The sequence below is a fragment of the Ctenocephalides felis genome, unplaced genomic scaffold, assembly GCF_003426905.1.
Source record: "Ctenocephalides felis isolate EL2017-DRISC unplaced genomic scaffold, ASM342690v1 CF-g0.4_SCAFFOLD_01492, whole genome shotgun sequence".
Classification (NCBI taxonomy): Eukaryota; Metazoa; Arthropoda; class Insecta; order Siphonaptera; family Pulicidae; genus Ctenocephalides; species Ctenocephalides felis.
This window is the reverse complement of record NW_020537646.1, coordinates 52,069,646-52,089,908: the sequence shown is the minus strand read 5'-3', so window position 1 is coordinate 52,089,908 and position 20,263 is coordinate 52,069,646. Positions and strand designations below refer to the sequence as shown.

Below are 20,263 nucleotides of genomic sequence, written 5' to 3'. Positions count from 1 at the left end.
TCCATTACACAAATATTGATAGAGATATTAATTAAGGAGTGCACGGCTGTCCAACCAGAGGTCTTTCGAGCCCTTTTAACCCTTCGCCGTTTCACGATAAGAGAAGTTACGGTAAAATTTATGATAGAGAAAGTTGTAGCTCATTTAATCACCTTTAAAATAGTGTATTACAAGTTCTGATAAAATCAGAATTAAAAGGGTAATAATCCAATTAATGCGGTGGATGGTGACGGAGTGCAAATTGTTTTCACTTCTGAACTCAAGATAAAGATTAGCCAATTTCCAAAATATCAAGTAAATTGGAGCACAGTAAAAAAATTCACAGATCAATAATTTTGTTGATCGTAAGTTGAATAGAGCACATGTGAACAGGATTTGACAAATTAATTTACTTCAAATATGAACTTAAGCAATAATGTATATTGATTTATTGGAGAAAAAAATAAATATTAATATATTTTCTATATAAGTAAATATTAGTATAAAATATTGAAAAATTGTAGACGTAGGTACAGAACAACGTCTGTCGGGTCAGCTAGTATATATATATATATAAATATATATAATATATATATATATATATATATATATATATATATATATATATGATAAAATTGTTCTTGGGCATCCATCCAGTAATTAAAAACAAGCAACACATACTCCAAGCTGACAACATGATCGTTTGGAATGAGCTTTTTTATAATAAACTATATTATTAACTTGCCGAAGGAGAAGTTTATGTTTTCATCAAAAAATCCGATTCGCTAATTTTATATTTTCTCGACGTTTCAAGCCATTCTGAATCGAATGAGACCAAATTTGGAAAAAGTATGTGTGTGTGTGTGTGAACAGATTTTTTGCCGTAAGTCGACGTCTTCTCAAAAACGGCTGGACCGATTTCAAAAATTTAAAAGTCATTAGATGTATCTCGATGAGGACTATTGTTTGTCAGTTTTGTACGACGATCGGCAAAGCCGTTTCTTTATAAATCGCAGAAAAGTAAAAAAAAATTCGTCTACATTTTAGCCCGCAATTCTGAATCGATTTTGAAAATTCAAAAACCGTTCGAAAGATATTGGTAGAATAATCAATTGCTACTGAAAATTTGGTATGTGTAATGAATTTCTACTGAAAATTGTCAGAGGAAAGAAACTGGACTGGACCTATATTATGAAAGAGACTGCTAAAACTATGAAGAACAAGAATGCAGATAATGGATTACTTAAATTAAGATAACTTAGTATGGGAGAGTGAAAGCCGAAAACGTTAAAATAAAGAATGGTGCTGTCACATAATATCTTGTCCTCTGGCAGCGCATCAATAATAAAATATTAAATACTATTTAGTATTTAAATACAAAAAGCAACGTTAAAATGTTGTGTTATGAACGCGAACGCGCGACATAATCGCAGTGATCTGACAAGACATCGCGCATGCGTTATTCATATTGATCACAACTATTAGCGGCCGGTGTAGAAAAGCAACGCTGTTTAACAGTTCTCGTACATGCGCGGAAGGGATAGGCAGGTTATTAGTGTTCACTTGTATGTGGTGTAAGCAAGTGTTTATTAAGGTTTAAAATGAGAGATCTGGATAAATAAAACAATGATTATTTGAGGCGTTTTCCGTTCAAAGGTAAATATAAGACTATTTATTATCTAAGAAGTGAATTATATTCCGATTATTAGAAACTGGCGCCGAAATTTTGTTGTCATTAGAAACAATATCAAAATAATAATGTCTTAGAAAAGTGATATTAATTACATTTTAGTTTGATATTTTGATTTAGCTTCTTTATTTCAATTATATCATAATGTATACATTGTTTATTTACTATATATGCTTTCACTATTTTGAATCAACTTTCCCCTATTTTTGTATTTTAATGCTTTTTAATGTACATACCACTGTACAGATAAGATAACTCGGCAAGATTAGTTTTTTCGATATTTATATAAAAATAAAATGTGAGTTGATTATTCTATACTGATTTTCAAATTTCCGTTTCATTCTTATCTGAAAAATATTGTTACAGACGTTATTTTCAAATTTATCTCATATTGAAAAAATGTTAATATTTTATTAATATTTTATGTAGAATTTTTACTACTAATTATATCTCAAATAACAATAACAATGCCTTCCGAAAAACAATTTAATAATTTGTGTTGCAATTAATAATTTTCCAAAGAGATTTGAATTTATGACATCAATCATATAAACATCCTAAAATATTATAGGCCCACAAAAAGTGGTTATTTGTAAAAATACATTAATGTTTAAAATAACGAGCCGTGTCAAAATTTAAAAATTGATCTTCAAAATATAAAATTAGTTCTCACTTATTATTTAAGTCGATTATTTACAAATATCGGAAAGTATTTGCAACTTACTTAACAAAGTGTCATTCACACTTGTTGTTTAATATTCAAATAATAACTTTTAATACTTTACTGCACAATTAATATTATTAACTTCCCGAAGTAAAAGTTTATGTTTTCAACAAAAAATCCGACTCGCTAATTTTATGTTTTCCCGATGTTTCAAGCATTTCTGAATCGAATGAGACCAAATTTGGGAAAAGTATGTGTGCGTGTGTGTGTGTGTGAACAGATTTTTTGCCGTAAATCGACGTTTTCTTCCAAACGGCTGGACCGATTTCAAAAATTTAAAAGTCATTCGATGCATCTTGATGAGGACTAGCGTTTCCGAGTGCGACGATCGGCCGAGCCGTTTCTTTGTAAATCGCAGAGAAGTGAAAAATTTTTCGTCTACGTTTTAGCCTGCAATTCTGAATCGATTTAGAAAATTCAAAAAACCGTTCAAAATATATTGGTTGGGAATCGTGCTGATTAGTTTTTGGTAAAGATCGGCCGGGCCGTTTTCTTGTAATAAATTAAAAAAAAAAAATCGACGATTTTTATGATTTTTTTTGACGGTAGATACCATAGTCTAGTAGATCATACTAAAATATTACGGCCCTACGACAAGTCGTTTAATTTTAAGAATTCTTCAAAGTTTGCAACATTGGGTATTGTTTTTTGGCATTTGTCAAAATTAGACCTTTGATCGACGTTTTCTCAGAAACGGCTGAACCGATTTCAGAAATTCAAAAGCCATTTGGTGAATCTCAATAAGAATTATCGTTTGTCTGTTTTGTGAGACGATCTACCGAGCCGTTTCTTTGTAATTTGAAAAAAAGTGTTAAACTTTGCGTCCACATTTAAGCTCATACTGCTGAATCGATTTTAAAAAATCAAAAACTGATTGAAAGATATTAGTAGGGAATGATACTGATTAGTTTTAGATGAAAATCTACCAAGCCGTTTTTTTTTGTAATTAACTGTTGAAAAAAAAATTTAAGCCGATTTTAATGGAACTTTTTTTGGTGATATATAGGGGAAAGTTCCCTAGTGGTGGACACCTAAGGTTATTTGTAAATAAATCAAAAAATATTTTACGAAATGTTTATTAAATTATGATTTATGTTAGATAAAGTTAGAAATCAAACTAAATTAACAAAACCGCAATCTTTGCTAAAAAATAATGATTACTATTAATCAAACTTTGGTATCAAGAAATATGATTTTAAACAGTTGCACCTAGTACCGGACATTTCAAAATAACATGCATTGATCACATATGTAGCCATCTACACACTTTGGAATGTTTGCACATGTGTCTTTGGCGAATATTCTTAGATATTGCAAAAAAATCATTATCTATACACCCTTTTGGCTGGGCCACACCGATGCTCTCAGCTGGAGCATTCATCATAAGATTTTCATTTTTTGACTAGGAAATACGAAGAATGGGGCTATGCAGTGACCGTTAGCACTCACACATAACAAAATTTAATAATTGGAACAAATTACTTGAATTCTCACAAGAAACATCAATATGTTTACTGTCCGGTACTGAGGGACGACTTAGTGTCCGGTGCTAAGGAACGGACATTTTCGTTCATTTGGTGGCACCTACCAAAATTGGTTGGTTTAAATTGGTTAAAAGATCTAATAATATTCTAATATCATTTTACGGATAATAATCAAGTACAAACTTTTATCTTTGCATACCACTCAAATGTAAATGCATAATATGCTAGAATTACTTCCATTGATATTTAGGTGACGCCGTGATTTTGCGCCTAAAACAGGAAAGTGTTGCTCTCGCCGTGGCCGTGTGCGTCACAGGCGAGACTTGGCGCGCGATCCTGTGCTTGTACTTGTACTAATCACTTGTATTTTGAAATTAAAAGATGCATACTCGCTTAATTAATACGTGTTAAATAGAGTATCCGGTGCTTGGTGCCGTCCGGCGTTACGGGACTTCCCCTATTATGGTCTTATAGAACTTACTAAATATTACGGCCTTACGACAAGTCGTTTAATTTTAAAATTCATCTAAGTTTGAGAAAACGTGTTTGTTCGTTTTCAATTATGTGTAATAAATCCACTAGGGATACTTTAATTACTCATAAATTAATTTATATTTTATTGATTAAGTCGATTATTTACATATATCGGAAAGTTCATAGAACTTGCCCCAAGGCAAAATACCAATACCAACTAGTTTTTTATTTATATTAGAGAAATTTCAAAATCGATAAAGGTGATTTGCGAATTCTGGGATATATGTTTAAACTTATTATAGTAGATGATTCCTCAAATTAACGACTACAAAACTCAAAACTCATTTGCATTGATCCACAATCTCGTTCTTTAATTTATTCTTTAAGAGAGAATTTGATTCTCTGCAATACAGTTTCAGTTCCCTTTCTTTTCCAAAGCAGAACTTACTATATTCGCACTAAAACAAGTGTGAACGACGTGTAGGCGAATGTAAAATTGCTTTTTTTTATGTAATGAATATCGATAATTGCTACATAATTAACAAAGTAAACTGTTGGGGGGTGGGTGGCATCGTGCCTTAAGGAGTTTGCTGGAACTCTCCCCCGTACCGTAACGAAATGTTCGAGGAATACTGAATGTTTTCAAATAGATTATTATAAATATTGTAACATTGACTAATATTTTATAAGAATATATAAACTGAATTGCAAGTTGAAATTATTTGTTTAAATTATATTAGAACTATAGTCAGAATAAAAATAAAATCTGAATTATTTTAGATATACAAAAAAACTAAAAAAAAAAAAAATCCAAAAATAATTATTTTGTTAAGACAGCAGAAAGTTCTTTGAATCATTTAAATCGGACGCTTAGTTCTCTCAAAACTTTTTTAGATCATTCAAATCGGATACTCCGTTCTCTCAAGAAGTCGATTTCTATTTTCTGCACTCTTTTCTCCGTATCTCCTAAACGACTGGACCTGCCTTCGCCAAAAACTAATCAGCTCTTTTCCCTATCAATAAAAATCGAATGTTTTTTGAACCATTCAAATCGGTTGATCCGTGCGCCCGAAAACGTGACTGGAAATTTGTATCCATACATACATACACACACACACACACGCGCACACATATACACACATCCATTTTTTCTGAGGTATGCCAAAACGTTCAGAAACCTTCAAAACGTCGAGAAATGTAAAAATTTTCAATTTCGATTTTCGACCCATTACAATAACTTACCCTACGGGAAGTTAATACTTATCATCTGTTTGAAAAGTAATAAATAATGTCAATGTTAGTATTCGTAAAGATTTTATAGATTTATATGATTAAAGAATAGGTATTGTTACATGATTTTCATAAAAAGCCTTTTTAATATCGTTTATCAATGAGTACGGTTATCATTTATATTTTTATCTAATACATAGTTAATTACATTTATCTACTACTTAATTTCAATGAATCCGATGAAAAGTATTATTTTGCCTTCTTTATATTATGCGTAGAGTATAGCGGGACTTAAATGTCCGCGGGTAAAAAGTTTTAAGTTTTTCAAAAACAAATAAAGTTAAGAATTTTAACATAACATTTGAAAGTAGAGGAAAAAAGATGTATAACCAGCTATCACTTCGAATATTATAATACTATCTCTCTGTTGGTAAATAAACAGCAATGTTTGAAAATCTAAACCAAAAGCACCAACTTTAACTTAACTTTCGTTTTCAGTTTGTTTGCTTGTTAACAAGTTTTTTAGTTTACGAGATCTTAATATATTTTGAAGTATATGTTAGTTATTTGTTATTTAAAGATGTATTATTAATTTTAAGATAATTTCAACAGTTTTTTATATAAGCTTATAAAACTTTTCATATGTGGGTGTAAAGGTAAATTAAAAATTAAATGAAAATAAAAAAAAACATTTTACAACTGATAATGTAGCTGTTATTATCCTAATCCTTTGAAATTAAAAAAAATAGAAACATTTTTTTTTCAAAACAATTATTTTGTTGAAACTAGCAGAATGTTCTTTGAATCATTCAAATCGGACGCTCAGTTCTCTCAAAAACTGCCATTTTTTGCACATTTAGCTCTGTATCCCGAAATCGCTGGTCCTGCCTTTACCACCACTTCTCCCCGTCATTACGAATTAAATGTTTTTTGGATCATTCAATCGGATGCTCCAATCTCTCAAAAACTCGGTTTCTATTTATGCTCTCTTTGCTCCGTTTCTTCCAAAACGGGTGGACCTGCTTTGGCCAAAACTAATCAGCACATCTCCCTATCAATTGGAATCGAATGTTTTTTGAACCATTCAAATCGGTTGATTCGTGTGCCCGAAAACGTGGAAAAAAATGTATCCATACATACATACACACCGCCACACACACACATCCATTTTTTCTGGGGTATGCCAAAAAGTTCAGAACATTCAAAACGCAAAGAAACGTATAAATTTTCAATTCCGATTTTTGGACGATTACAATAATCGGATGCTCCAATCTCTCAAAAACTCGGTTTCTATTTTTATGCTCTCTTTGCTCCGTTTCTCCAAAACGGGTGGACCTGCCTTTGCCAAAAACTAATCAGCACATCTCCCTATCAATTGGAATCGAATGTTTTTTGAACCATTCAAATCGGTTGATTCGTGCGCCCGAAAACGTGGAAAAAAATGTATCCATACATACATACACACACGCACACACACACATCCATTTTTTCTGGGGTATGCCAAAAAGTTCAGAAACATTCAAAACGCAAAGAAACGTATAAATTTTCAATTTCGATTTTTGGACGATTACAATAACTTACCCTACAGGAAGTTAATAAAGAGCATAAAAGTTTAATAAAGAAGACTTTACATGTGTTAAATATATACATATCATTATAGTAAAAGCAAGTAAACGCAAATATATTTTTATTTGCAAAAATTAATGCACGGACCTGGAGCTAGTATAGAAAACTGCTCAGAGCATGAGGATATCTTACAAAAAAAAGGATCATGTTGGATAGCACTTACTTGTTAATTATGACGAAAAAAATCATATAATTCAAGTAATGTATATTCTTTGTCTTTTATAACACGGATTCGCATAACACGCTAGTTTTCTGGAACGTAACTACCGTGTTGTACGGTGGTTACCTGTACTAAATATTTTTATTTATTTTATTATAATAATGTATTTGCATTTCATTTATGATTATGCTATAGTTAATTGAAATTTATTATATTATATGTATATCTATACTATAGATTCTATAGTATGTAGCATGTTAAAACTCTGTGACCTGATCTATTATAAATCGCAGAACCGGAATAAATATTCGAGAAAGTATGTTAGAATAAAATGCTAAAATATTTAACGCTTAATGATTCCATGATAAAAATACAAGCACATTTATACAATTTAATTAATTTGTAATAAAATTGTAGAACTATTTTTAAATAATAATTCAATGACTAGCTTGGACCTGTGTATGATTCCTGAAAATTAATCATTTAAACTTTTTTCCTTTTGCATTTTTTTAAAGCTTTTAATAAATTTTTAACTTCCGTAGGGCAAGTTATAGTAATCGCAAAAAAATCGAAAATGAAAATTTTATATATCTTTACGTTTCAGAGGTTTCTTAACATTTTGGCATACCTTAGAAAAAATGGATGTGTGTGTGTGTGTGTATGTATGTATGTACGTGTGTGTATGTATGTGCGGATACAAATTTTTCGTCGACGATTTCGGGAACACAGATCAACCGATTTGAATAATTCAAAAAACATTCGATTCTATTTATAAGGAGACGTGCTGATTAGTTTTTGGCGAAGGCAGGTCTAGCCGTTCCGAAGATACGGGGCAGAAAGTGCCGAAAACGGTAACTCAGTTTTTAAGAGAAACGGAGCGTCCGATTTGAATAATTCAAAAAACATTTTACTTGTATTGACAAGATGAAGAATTGATCAAATTTCATGCAGGTCTAGCGGTTCGGAGATCTAATGATAAAAGTAAAAAAAATGCCATTTCGTACCAATGCTTATCCGTTAGACGGCAGCGCGGCACTTGCTCGCTTTGACATTTTGTCTCCATGCAGATAAAGCAGTACGATTGCTTTGAAAAAAAGTTCAGAATTTCCAAATATGTCAAAATTAAGAAAACATTTTCTTTTCAAAAAATTTGTGTTTTCAAAAAAAAAAATTTTTTTTTTCAAAAAAAGTAATTTTTTTATACTCAAGTTTAATTTCTTATGCAAAGCTGGAAACTGTCATTATACCCAAAATTGAAAAATTATCTCTGTGGTATATTTTTGATTTCACTCTTACAAATATTTATGTTTAATGCAGAAATAAATAAAAAAGTATACGGGTCAAATATTAGCCTTAGACGAATTGCTGACGTAAAGGCATAAATTTTATAAATGCAAATAATTAATTTAGTTAAATATTAATAATAGGGTAGAGCGGAGCACAAAGCACTTTATGTAATTACATCGTCTAATCCAAAAGAACTAGATTATAACACATAACACATATCAAACGAAGAACAATGTTCAGTAAAATTCTCAGTGTTAATTTCTAATTATAGGAATGTGGATTTTTACCATAATTTTAAAATTTGTTATCTGTCCCATTTTGTACCATAAGCGTGGCAAACTGATTAAATTGCTCATTTTTAATTTTAAATTAATTTCACGAAATAATAGTTACAATACAATTAATTTCACAAAATAATAGCTACAATACAACCAATATAAAATATAAATTTAATGAGAACATTTTTCACATAAATAACACTATACATAAACTTAATCTGGTATTTCGTCAGGAATATTCATCAGCAGATTTGGAATAACTATTAATTTAATTCATTTTGTGTAAAATTGCCCTTTATAACTGATAGTTTATGCCTTAGAGGATAAAGGTTCAGTTAATCCTTTTTACTCTATTCACATGCGAACTATTATCGAAGTTATATAAAAACATCCATTGAATCTAACATAAAATAAACCATACATCTTATAAAACAATTCAATAACGTATACTTAAAAATTATATTAAGGTCTTTCAGATTAAATATCAGTGCTCAAAACCAAAAAAACTAACAACGAAAAAAATTATTTTCGTTATAGATTTTCTGATAACGACGTTGTTTGATTTAAGGCGATGGCTGATTACACATCTATTTCTCTCTACTTTCAAATATAGTTGTTAAAAAATTCCTAAGTTTACTTGTTTTTTAGATATTGGTATTGAACCTTTACGCCCTGCTCTTCCCAATTCGAATTTGTTTAAAATAGATATCATCTAATTCATCACTAGTCTTGTAACATTTAAAGTATTATCCCAACTTCATTTGATGTCAAAGTATATACCCTGAAGGTAAATAAATCATCTTTTAATGTATTTTTAGTCAAGCAAGTTTTTGAAGATACTTGAAACAAGTTTTTGAAGGTTTATATGCATTTCAATATGAAACTAGTTGGTAATGGTATTTTGCCTTGAGGCAAGTTACATGAACTTTCCGATCTGTTTAAATAATCAACTTAATCAATAAAACGTAAATTAATTTAAGAGTGATTAAAAGTATTCCCAGTAGATTTATTACATAATTGAAAACGAATGAACACGTCAATTCGGAGTATTATTTAAAAGCTAATTCTCAAAAATCAACTATTTTTATAATTCAACCAGTTTTTGTAAGACTTTAATGGTTTAGTATATTTATTAAGACCAAGTACTCTATGATAGAGTACGATAGAGTCTCTATCGTTATACCAAGTAAATCGTCTAATTTTAATTTTAACGAACGTCAAAAAAACTACTCATTTTCTCAAACTTTGATGATTTTTCAAAATTAAACTACTTGTCGTAAGGCCGTAATATTTCAGTAAGTTCTACAATACCATTTTCAACAATTTTCAATAATTTTCAACAATTAATTACAAAAAAAACGACTCGCTAGATTTTCACCTAAAACGAATCAGTATCATTCCCAACTAATATTTATCGACCAGTTTTTGATTTTTTAAAATCGATTCGGTAGTACGAGCTTGAATGTGGACGACAAGTTTAACACTTTTTTTCAAATTACAAAGAAACGGCTCGGCAGATCGTCGCAAAAAACTGACAAACGATAGTCCTCATTGAAATACATCAAATGTCTTTTAAATTTGTGAAATCAGTTCATGCGTTTTTAAAAAACATCGATCAAAGGTCTAATTTTGACAAATGCCAAAAAAACGATACTGATTTTTGCAAACTTTGACGAATTTTTAAAGTTAACGAGTTGTTGTAGGGCCGCGATATTTTAGTATGGTTTATAAGACTATGGTATCTACTGTCAAAAAAAATCATAAAAGCCGTCGAAAAAAAATTTAACTCTTTATTACAAGAAAACGGTCCGGCCGATCTTTACCAAAAACTAATCAGGTCGATTCCCAACCAATATCTTTCGAACGGTTTTTGAATTTTTAAAATCGATTCAGAAAAATGGATGTGTGTGTGTATGTATGTATGGATACAATTTTCGGGTCACGTTTTCGGGCGCACGGATCAACCGATTTAAATGGTTAAAAAAACATTCGATTCCTATTGATAGGGATATGTGCTGATTAGTTTTTAGCAAAGGCAGGTCCAGCAGTTACGGAGATCAAGAGCAAAGAGTGCAGAAAATAGAAATCGAGTTTTTGAGAAAACGGAGCATCCGATTTGAATGATCTGAAAAACATTTAATAATAAAGTGTTTATTAGTTTTTGGCTAAGGCAGGCCCAGCGATTTCGAAAATACGGAGCTAAATATGCAAAAATGGCAGTTTTTGAGAGAACTAAGCGTCCGATTTAAATGATTCAAAGAACTTTCTGCTTGTCTTAACAAAATATATATTTTCAATTTTTTTTTCAAAAAAAATTTTTTTGATAATCGAAAATAATTCAGATTTTATTTTCAAATCTGACTATAGTTCTAATATACTTTAAACAAATAATTTTAACTTTGCAATTCAGTTTATATAATTCTTTTAAATAATAGACAATGTTACAATATTTATAATAAATCTATTTGAAAACATTCAGTATTCCTCGAACATTTTGTTACGGTACGGGAAGTTCCAGCAATTTGCCTTAAGGCACGATGCCATACACCCCACTAGTTTAAATCATTGAATGATATCAAAGGACTATTTACATGACGTATAAAAAATTGTATCTCAATATCTAAATCTTAATGTGGAACAAAAGCCAGTGAACCTTTTGAATAACGGTGTTCCTGTAAGGCTGAAAATTTTTGTGCAAGTGATTCTTAACGTGCTAAGTACGGAAACGACGGTCTGGCAGGTTTTAGCCCTGCACATCATGGTCGTCCTGGCGTTTGTAAGAGAAAAGTGTAAAAAACACCCGAAAATTAAACTTGTTCCTGTAAGGTTCAAGTTTTTATACGATGTAATTTATTCATTGAGAAGTTCGAAAATCAATCTGCCAGACTATTTCAACCTGCACAAGTACCTGCCAGACAAGCCGGAAAGTGAGCAAAAAATGCCCCAAAATAGACTTTGTCTTGTAAAGCTGAAATTTACATAGGTGTTTATCTAAGCAATTCTAAAAAGGTCTGTGCAATTGCCAGACCATTCTGGCTAGCATAAGTCCTTGCCAGACGAGGGCAAAAATGCTATGGCGGGAGGGCGAGAATAGGCGTTGCGTGAAAACTTATAGCATATATTCAAACTATATTATGAGAAATTATAAATTATGGTCAAAATAAATTTATTTAGTCGCAATAAAATATATATTATCATGAATTAATGATCATTTACAGATATATCGCTAATTAATACTTCAATTCAGGCTTCTATTGAGTATCTATTGAATTTTTCGAAAATAGGTGAAAATTGGAAAGAAACATTTATTTCTGAATGTTCAACGGAGGGTAAGAGATTTGAAGAAAAATTTTCACAAGTAAAAATTATGAATTTCTTCTTCAGAAAAAAAGAAAAAACCTATTAATGCTAATAATAAAATTCACGAAATACGTGTCCAACGTGATTTGGTTGGTCGCCTATTAGCGCGATAAATCCAATATAATATTGATCCTTGAAAAAGCATTATCATATCCTATTACAATTGTTAGCTTCCCGAAGAAGTTTGTTTTCATAAAAAAATCCGATTCGTTAATTTTATGTTTTCTCGACGTTTGAAGCCATTCTGAATAGAATGAGACAAAATTTGGAAAAAGTATGTATGTGTGAACAGTATTTTTCCGTAAGTGAATCGACGTTTTCTCAAAAACGACTGGACCGATTTAAAAATTCTGCACATTTTTTATTCAAATTAATTACAAAAAATATACAATTATAATCAGAATAAAAACTATATAAAAAATTTTAACACCGCGTATAATATATAATGAAGAGTTACAAAACTAATAAATATTGAGAATAGACAGAAAAATAAAATAAAATTTAACATTACCATAATTACTTCCGTTATTAAATACGCAATATAAAATTTAAATTTTATAATATTGTAGGGTATGGTATCTTTCGAAGCATTCAACCTATATGTAAACTAGGCTTTTACGTAATCGCATTAGTTATAATACTGATTATGAATGATATTCGAAACTAACAATAGGCCTAAGAAATAATTGTGTTAAGAAATCTTTAGAATTATTTTACTATTATCCTATTACATATAATAGTTGTATGTGCACAGATGCACTGAACGCATTTGCATAATATGTTCTTTTTACAATAGATTAGGTACAATGACCATCCTTTTAACCCGAAAGTATACAGCTTATTGTAAAAATTGGAGATATGATCAATTGTTAATTGTACCTCCAGACACAGATAGGAAAAACCTATATAATCCTGTATAATTTTATTATATTTAATAATAAAATGATTAAGAAATAATTAATTGGTTTCAAGAGAATGAAAAAGCAAAAATTAGTTGTAAGTTTAGATCACAACATCCGCATTTAGCTTCTTTATTTCAATTATATCATAATGTATACATTGTTTATTTACTATATATGCTTTCACTATTTTGAATCAACTTTCCCCTATTTTTGTATTTTAATGCTTTTTAATGTACATACCACTGTACAGATAAGATAACTCGGCAAGATTAGTTTTTTCGATATTTATATAAAAATAAAATGTGAGTTGATTATTCTATACTGATTTTCAAATTTCCGTTTCATTCTTATCTGAAAAATATTGTTACAGACGTTATTTTCAAATTTATCTAATATTGAAAAAATGTTAATATTTTATTAATATTTTCTGTAGAATTTTTACTACTAATTATATCTCAAATAACAATAACAATGCCTTCCGAAAAACAATTTAATAATTTGTGTTGCAAGTAATAATTTTCCAAAGAGATTTGAATTTATGACATCAATCATATAAACATCCTAAAATATTATAGGCCCACAAAAAGTGGTTATTTGTAAAAATACATTAATGTTTAAAATAACGAGCCGTGTCAAAATTTAAAAATTGATCTTCGAAATATAAAATTAGTTCTCACTTATTATTTAAGTCGATTATTTACAAATATCGGAAAGTATTTGCAACTTACTTAACAAAGTGTCATTCACACTTGTTGTTTAATATTCAAATAATAACTTTTAATACTTTACTGCACAATTAATATTATTAACTTCCCGAAGTAAAAGTTTATGTTTTCAACAAAAAATCCGACTCGCTAATTTTATGTTTTCCCGATGTTTCAAGCAATTCTGAATCGAATGAGACCAAATTTGGGAAAAGTATGTGTGCGTGTGTGTGTGTGTGAACAGATTTTTTGCCGTAAATCGACGTTTTCTTCCAAACGGCTGGACCGATTTCAAAAATTTAAAAGTCATTCGATGCATCTTGATGAGGACTAGCGTTTCTGAGAGCGACGATCGGCCGAGCCGTTTCTTTGTAAATCGCAGAGAAGTGAAAAATTTTTCGATTTCAGAAATTCAAAAGCCATTTGGTGAATCTCAATAAGAATTATCGTTTGTCTGTTTTGTGAGACGATCTACCGAGCCGTTTCTTTGTAATTTGAAAAAAAGTGTTAAACTTTGCGTCCACATTTAAGCTCATACTGCTGAATCGATTTTAAAAAATCAAAAACTGATTGAAAGATATTAGTAGGGAATGATACTGATTAGTTTTAGATGAAAATCTACCAAGCCGTTTTTTTTTGTAATTAACTGTTGAAAAAAAAATTTAAGCCGATTTAAATGGAACTTTTTTTGGCGATATATAGGGGAAAGTTCCCTAGTGGTGGACACCTAATGTTATTTGTAAATAAATCAAAAAATATTTTACGAAATGTTTATTAAATTATGATTTATGTTAGATAAAGTTAGAAATCAAACTAAATTAACAAAACCGCAATCTTTGCTAAAAAATAATGATTACTATTAATCAAACTTTGGTATCAAGAAATATGATTTTAAACAGTTGCACCTAGTACCGGACATTTCAAAATAACATGCATTGATCACATATGTAGCCATCTACACACTTTGGAATGTTTGCACATGTGTCTTTGGCGAATATTCTTAGATATTGCAAAAAAATCATTATCTATACACCCTTTGGGCTGGGCCACACCGATGCTCTCAGCTGGAGCATTCATCATAAGATTTTCATTTTTTGACTAGGAAATACGAAGAATGGGGCTATGTAGTGACCGTTAGCACTCACACATAACAAAATTTAATAATTGGAACAAATTACTTAAATTCTCACAAGAAATATCAATATGTTTACTGTCCGGTACTGAGGGACGACTTAGTGTCCGGTGCTAAGGGACGGACATTTTCGTTCATTTGGTGGCACCTACCAAAATTGGTTGGTTTAAATTGGTTAAAAGATCTAATAATATTCTAATATCATTTTACGGATAATAATCAAGTACAACTTTTATCTTTGCATACCACTCAAATGTAAATGCATAAATATGCTAGAATTACTTCCATTGATATTTAGGTGACGCCGTGATTTTGCGCCTAAAACAGGAAAGTGTTGCTCTCGCCGTGGCCGTGTGCGTCACAGGCGAGACTTGGCGCGCGATCCTGTACTTGTACTTGTACTAATCACTTGTATTTTGAAATTAAAAGATTTATACTCGCTTAATTAATACGTGTTAAATAGAGTATCCGGTGCTTGGTGCCGTCCGGCGTTACGGGACTTCCCCCTATTATGGTCTTATAGAACTTACTAAAATATTACGGCCTTACGACAAGTCGTTTAATTTTAAAAATTCATCTAAGTTTGAGAAAACGTGTTTGTTCGTTTTCAATTATGTGTAATAAATCCACTAGGGATACTTTAATTACTCATAAATTAATTTATATTTTATTGATTAAGTCGATTATTCACATATATCGGAAAGTTCATATAACTTGCCCCAAGGCAAAATACCAATACCAACTAGTTTTTTATTTATATTAGAGAAATTTCAAAATCGATAAAGGTGATTTGCGAATTCTGGGATATATGTTTAAACTTATTAGTAGATGATTCCTCAAATTAACGACTACAAAACTCAAAACTCATTTGCATTGATCCACAATCTCGTTCTTTAATTTATTCTTTAAGAGAGAATTTGATTCTCTGCAATACAGTTTCAGTTCTTTTTCTTTTCCAAAGCAGAACTTACTATATTCGCATTAAAACAAGTGTGAACGACGTGTAGGCGAATGTAAAATTGCTTTTTTTATGTAATGAATAGTCGAGTAATTGCTACATAATTAACAAAGTAAACTGTTGGGGTGGGTGGCATCGTGCCTTAAGGAGTTTGCTGGAACTTCCCGTACCGTAACGAAATGTTCGAGGAATACTGAATGTTTTCAAATAGATTATTATAGATATTGTAACATTGTCTAATATTTATAAGAATTATATAAACTGAATTGCAAAGTTGAAATTATTTGTTTAAATTATATTAGAACTATAGTCAGAATAAAAATAAAATCTGAATTATTTTAGATATACAAGAAAACTAAAAAAAAAAAAAAAATTATACAAATTTTTTTTCCAAAATTAATTATTTTGTTAAGACAAGCAGAAAGTTCTTTGAATCATTTAAATCGGACGCTTAGTTCTCTCAAAAACTTTTTTAGATCATTCAAATCGGATACTCCGTTCTCTCAAAAAGTCGATTTCTATTTTCTGCACTCTTTTCTCCGTATCTCCTAAACGACTGGACCTGCCTTCGCCAAAAACTAATCAGCTCTTTTCCCTATTAATAAAAATCGAATGTTTTTTGAACCATTCAAATCGGTTGATCCGTGCGCCCGAAAACGTGACTGGAAATTTGTATCCATACATACATACACACACACACACACGCACACACATACACACACACATCCATATTTAAAATATAAATAAATTTATAAATTTATAAATATTTTTTAATTATATCCTATGATATTTAAAATGTTTACTAGCGATAAAACGGCTCAATGTCCACATATTTATTAAGGGGTCACAAACAGTGGTGTTGTGCTAATATTTTTTTTGCCGGAACGCTAAAATTTAAAATCCGGTTCATAAACCGGTTCAAAAAATTTGATATATTTCGATAAGAACTCACAAATCTAATATATTGACTTCTTATATAATTAACTCTATTATATACAGCTACTCTATAAATTAAATTGTACAAGTATGAGGGAATCATTGAGTATATAATTTATATTCTTTAATAACATTAATTATATTTATTGTGGTATTATTTGTATTCATTAATACTTACAGGTATTTATTATGATATATAAGTACTCAAGATTTATTACAATACTTTATAAGACTTAATAATTACTCAACCTAATAATACGATAAATAACCTATTACTTATCATACTATACTATATTATTGTATATCATAGGTAGATATCTATTATCAATCATACCGGGAGGTACCTACACCGTCATTAACTTATTATATACCTACATACTTTTTACTTCTTATATATTTCTTATTCTATATTATATAGGTTTACCTTACGCCTTATGTATTATCTCTACCTATCTATTGTCTATACCGGGAATTGAACCCGGGACATCCGCGTGGCGGTCGCGCACCTCAACCACTACCCTATCGGGTACCCCAATTAATAATATAATATGGGACGCACTATTGTTTCCGCGGGTCATTTTCTAATTAATTAGGTAATTAATACTAGTGGTCTAGTGGTTAAGGTTGTCGCGTGCCACGCGGCGGACCCGGGTTCGATTCTCGGTAGGGTTAATAATGTATCGTGTAAGGAAAATTATAGGTAATAGGATATATAGTAGATATAGGTTAGGTTTATTCGGTATACAATGTAGGGATTTGAGAGTATATGATGAAATATAGCGTATGGTATAGATGTAAGGCATGCAGTATAGAATGCAACGTAAGGCTATAACTAGTTGGTTTGGTATTTAGCCTTGAGGCAAATTACATGAACTTCCCGATATGTGTAAATAATCGACTTGATCAAAAAAATGTGTAAATAATATACTTCATCAATCCTACTTTAAAAAAAAACGATAATAATTTTAGCAAAGTTTGACGAATTTTAAAAATTAAACTACTTGTTGTAAGGCCGTAGCATTACAGTAAGTTCTATAAGACCATGATGTATATCGCCAAAAAAAGTTCCATGAAAATCGGCTTCAATTTTTTTTTCAACAGTTCATTACAAGAAAACGGCTCGGTAGATTTTCACCTAAAATTAATCAGCATCATTCCCAACTAATATCTTTCGAACAGTTTTTGATTTTTTAAAATCGGTTCGGTAGGATGAGTTGAAATGTGGACGAAAATTTAACACTTTTTTTCAACATTTAATTACAAGAAAACGGCTCGGTAGATTTTCACCTAAAATTAATCAGCATCATTCCCAACTAATATCTTTCGAACAGTTTTTGATTTTTTAAAATCGGTTCGGTAGGATGAGCTTAAATGTGGACGAAAATTTAACACTTTTTTTCAACATTTAATTACAAGAAAACGGCTCGGTAGATTTTCACCTAAAATTAATCAGCATCATTCCCAACTAATATCTTTCGAACAGTTTTTGATTTTTTAAAATCGGTTCGGTAGGATGAGCTTAAATGTGGACGAAAATTTAACACTTTTTTTCAACAGTTAATTACAAGAAAACGGCTCGGTAGATTTTCACCTAAAATTAATCAGCATCATTCCCATCTAATATCTTTCGAACAGTTTTTGATTTTTTAAAATCGGTTCGGTAGGATGAGCTTAAATGTGGACGAAAAGTTCAACACTTTTTTTCAAATTACGAAGAAACGGCTTGGCAGATCGTTGCACAAAACTGACAAACGATAGTCCTCACCGAAATACATCAAATGGCTTTTAAATTTCTAAAATCGGTTCAGGCGTTTTTGAGAAAACGTCGATCAAAAGTCTAATTTTGACAAATGCCAAAAAGACCATACTGATTTTTGCAAACTTTGACGAATTTTTAAAGCTGAACCAGTTGTCGTAGGGCCGTAATATTTTAGTATGACCTAGAAGACTGTGGTATCTATCGTCAAAAAAATAATCATAAAAATTGTCAAAATTTTTTTTTTTAAAACTTTATTACAACAAAACGGCCCGGCCGATCTTTACCAAAAACTAATCAGCACGATTCCCAACCAATATCTATCGAACGGTTTTTGAATTTTCAGAATCGATTCAGAATTGCGGGCTAAAACGTGGACGAAAAATTTTTCACTTTTCTGCAATTTACAAAGAAACGGCCCGGCCGATCGCCGCACAAAACTCAGAGACGATAGTCCTCATCGAGATACATCAAATGGCTTTTAAATTTTTGAAATCGGTCCAACCGTTTTGGAGAAAACGTCGATTTACGGCAAAAAATCTGTTCACACACACACACACACACACACACACACACACACACACATACTTTTTCCAAATTTGGTCTCATTCGATTCAGAATGGCTCGAAACGTCGAGAAAACATAAAATTAGCGATTCGGATTTTTTAATGAAAACATAAACTTCTCCTTCGGGAAGTTAATTATACAAAAATTTTTTTCCAAAATTAATTATTTTGTTAAGACAAGCAGAAAGTTCTTTGAATCATTTAAATCGGACGCTTAGTTCTCTCAAAAACTTTTTTAGATCATTCAAATCGGATACTCCGTTCTCTCAAAAAGTCGATTTCTATTTTCTGCACTCTTTTCTCCGTATCTCCTAAACGACTGGACCTGCCTTCGCCAAAAACTAATCAGCTCTTTTCCCTATCAATAAAAATCGAATGTTTTTTGAACCATTCAAATCGGTTGATCCGTGCGCCCGAAAACGTGACTGGAAATTTGTATCCATACATACATACACACACACACACGCACACACATACACACACACATCCATTTTTTCTGAGGTATGCCAAAACGTTCAGAAACCTTCAAAACGTCGAGAAATGTAAAAATTTTCAATTTTGATTTTCGGCCCATTACAATAACTTACCCTACGGGAAGTTAATACTTATCATCTGTTTGAAAAGTAATAAATAATATCAATGTTAGTATTCGTAAAGATTTTATAGATTTATATGATTAAAAGAATAGGTATTGTTACATGATTTTCATAAAAAGCCTTTTTAATTATCGTTTATCAATGAGTACGGTATCATTTATATTTTATCTAATACATAGTTAATTACATTTATCTACTACTTAATTTCAATGAATCCGATGAAAAGTATCAATTTTGCCTTCTTTATATTATGCGTAGAGTATAGCGGGACTTAAATGTCCGCGGGTAAAAAGTTTTAAGTTATTTCAAAAACAAATAAAGTTAAGAATTTTAACAATAACATTTGAAAGTAGAGGAAAAAAGATGTATAACCAGCTATCACTTCGAATATTATAATACTATCTCGCTGCTGGTAAATAAA

General features: G+C 30.6%; 1 protein-coding gene across 2 annotated transcripts in view; it reads left to right on the top strand.

Moving 5' to 3' along the window:
- Positions 1-1,508: 1,508 nt before the first annotated feature.
- Positions 1,509-20,263, top strand: part of LOC113370728 (septin-4) — a 79,302-nt gene continuing 60,547 nt past the window's right edge. For both annotated transcript variants that reach the window (XM_026611420.1, XM_026611425.1), the window contains exon 1: positions 1,509-1,635. The gene's annotated coding sequence lies outside the window, so the exon portion shown is untranslated. The remainder of the gene's footprint in view (positions 1,636-20,263) is intronic.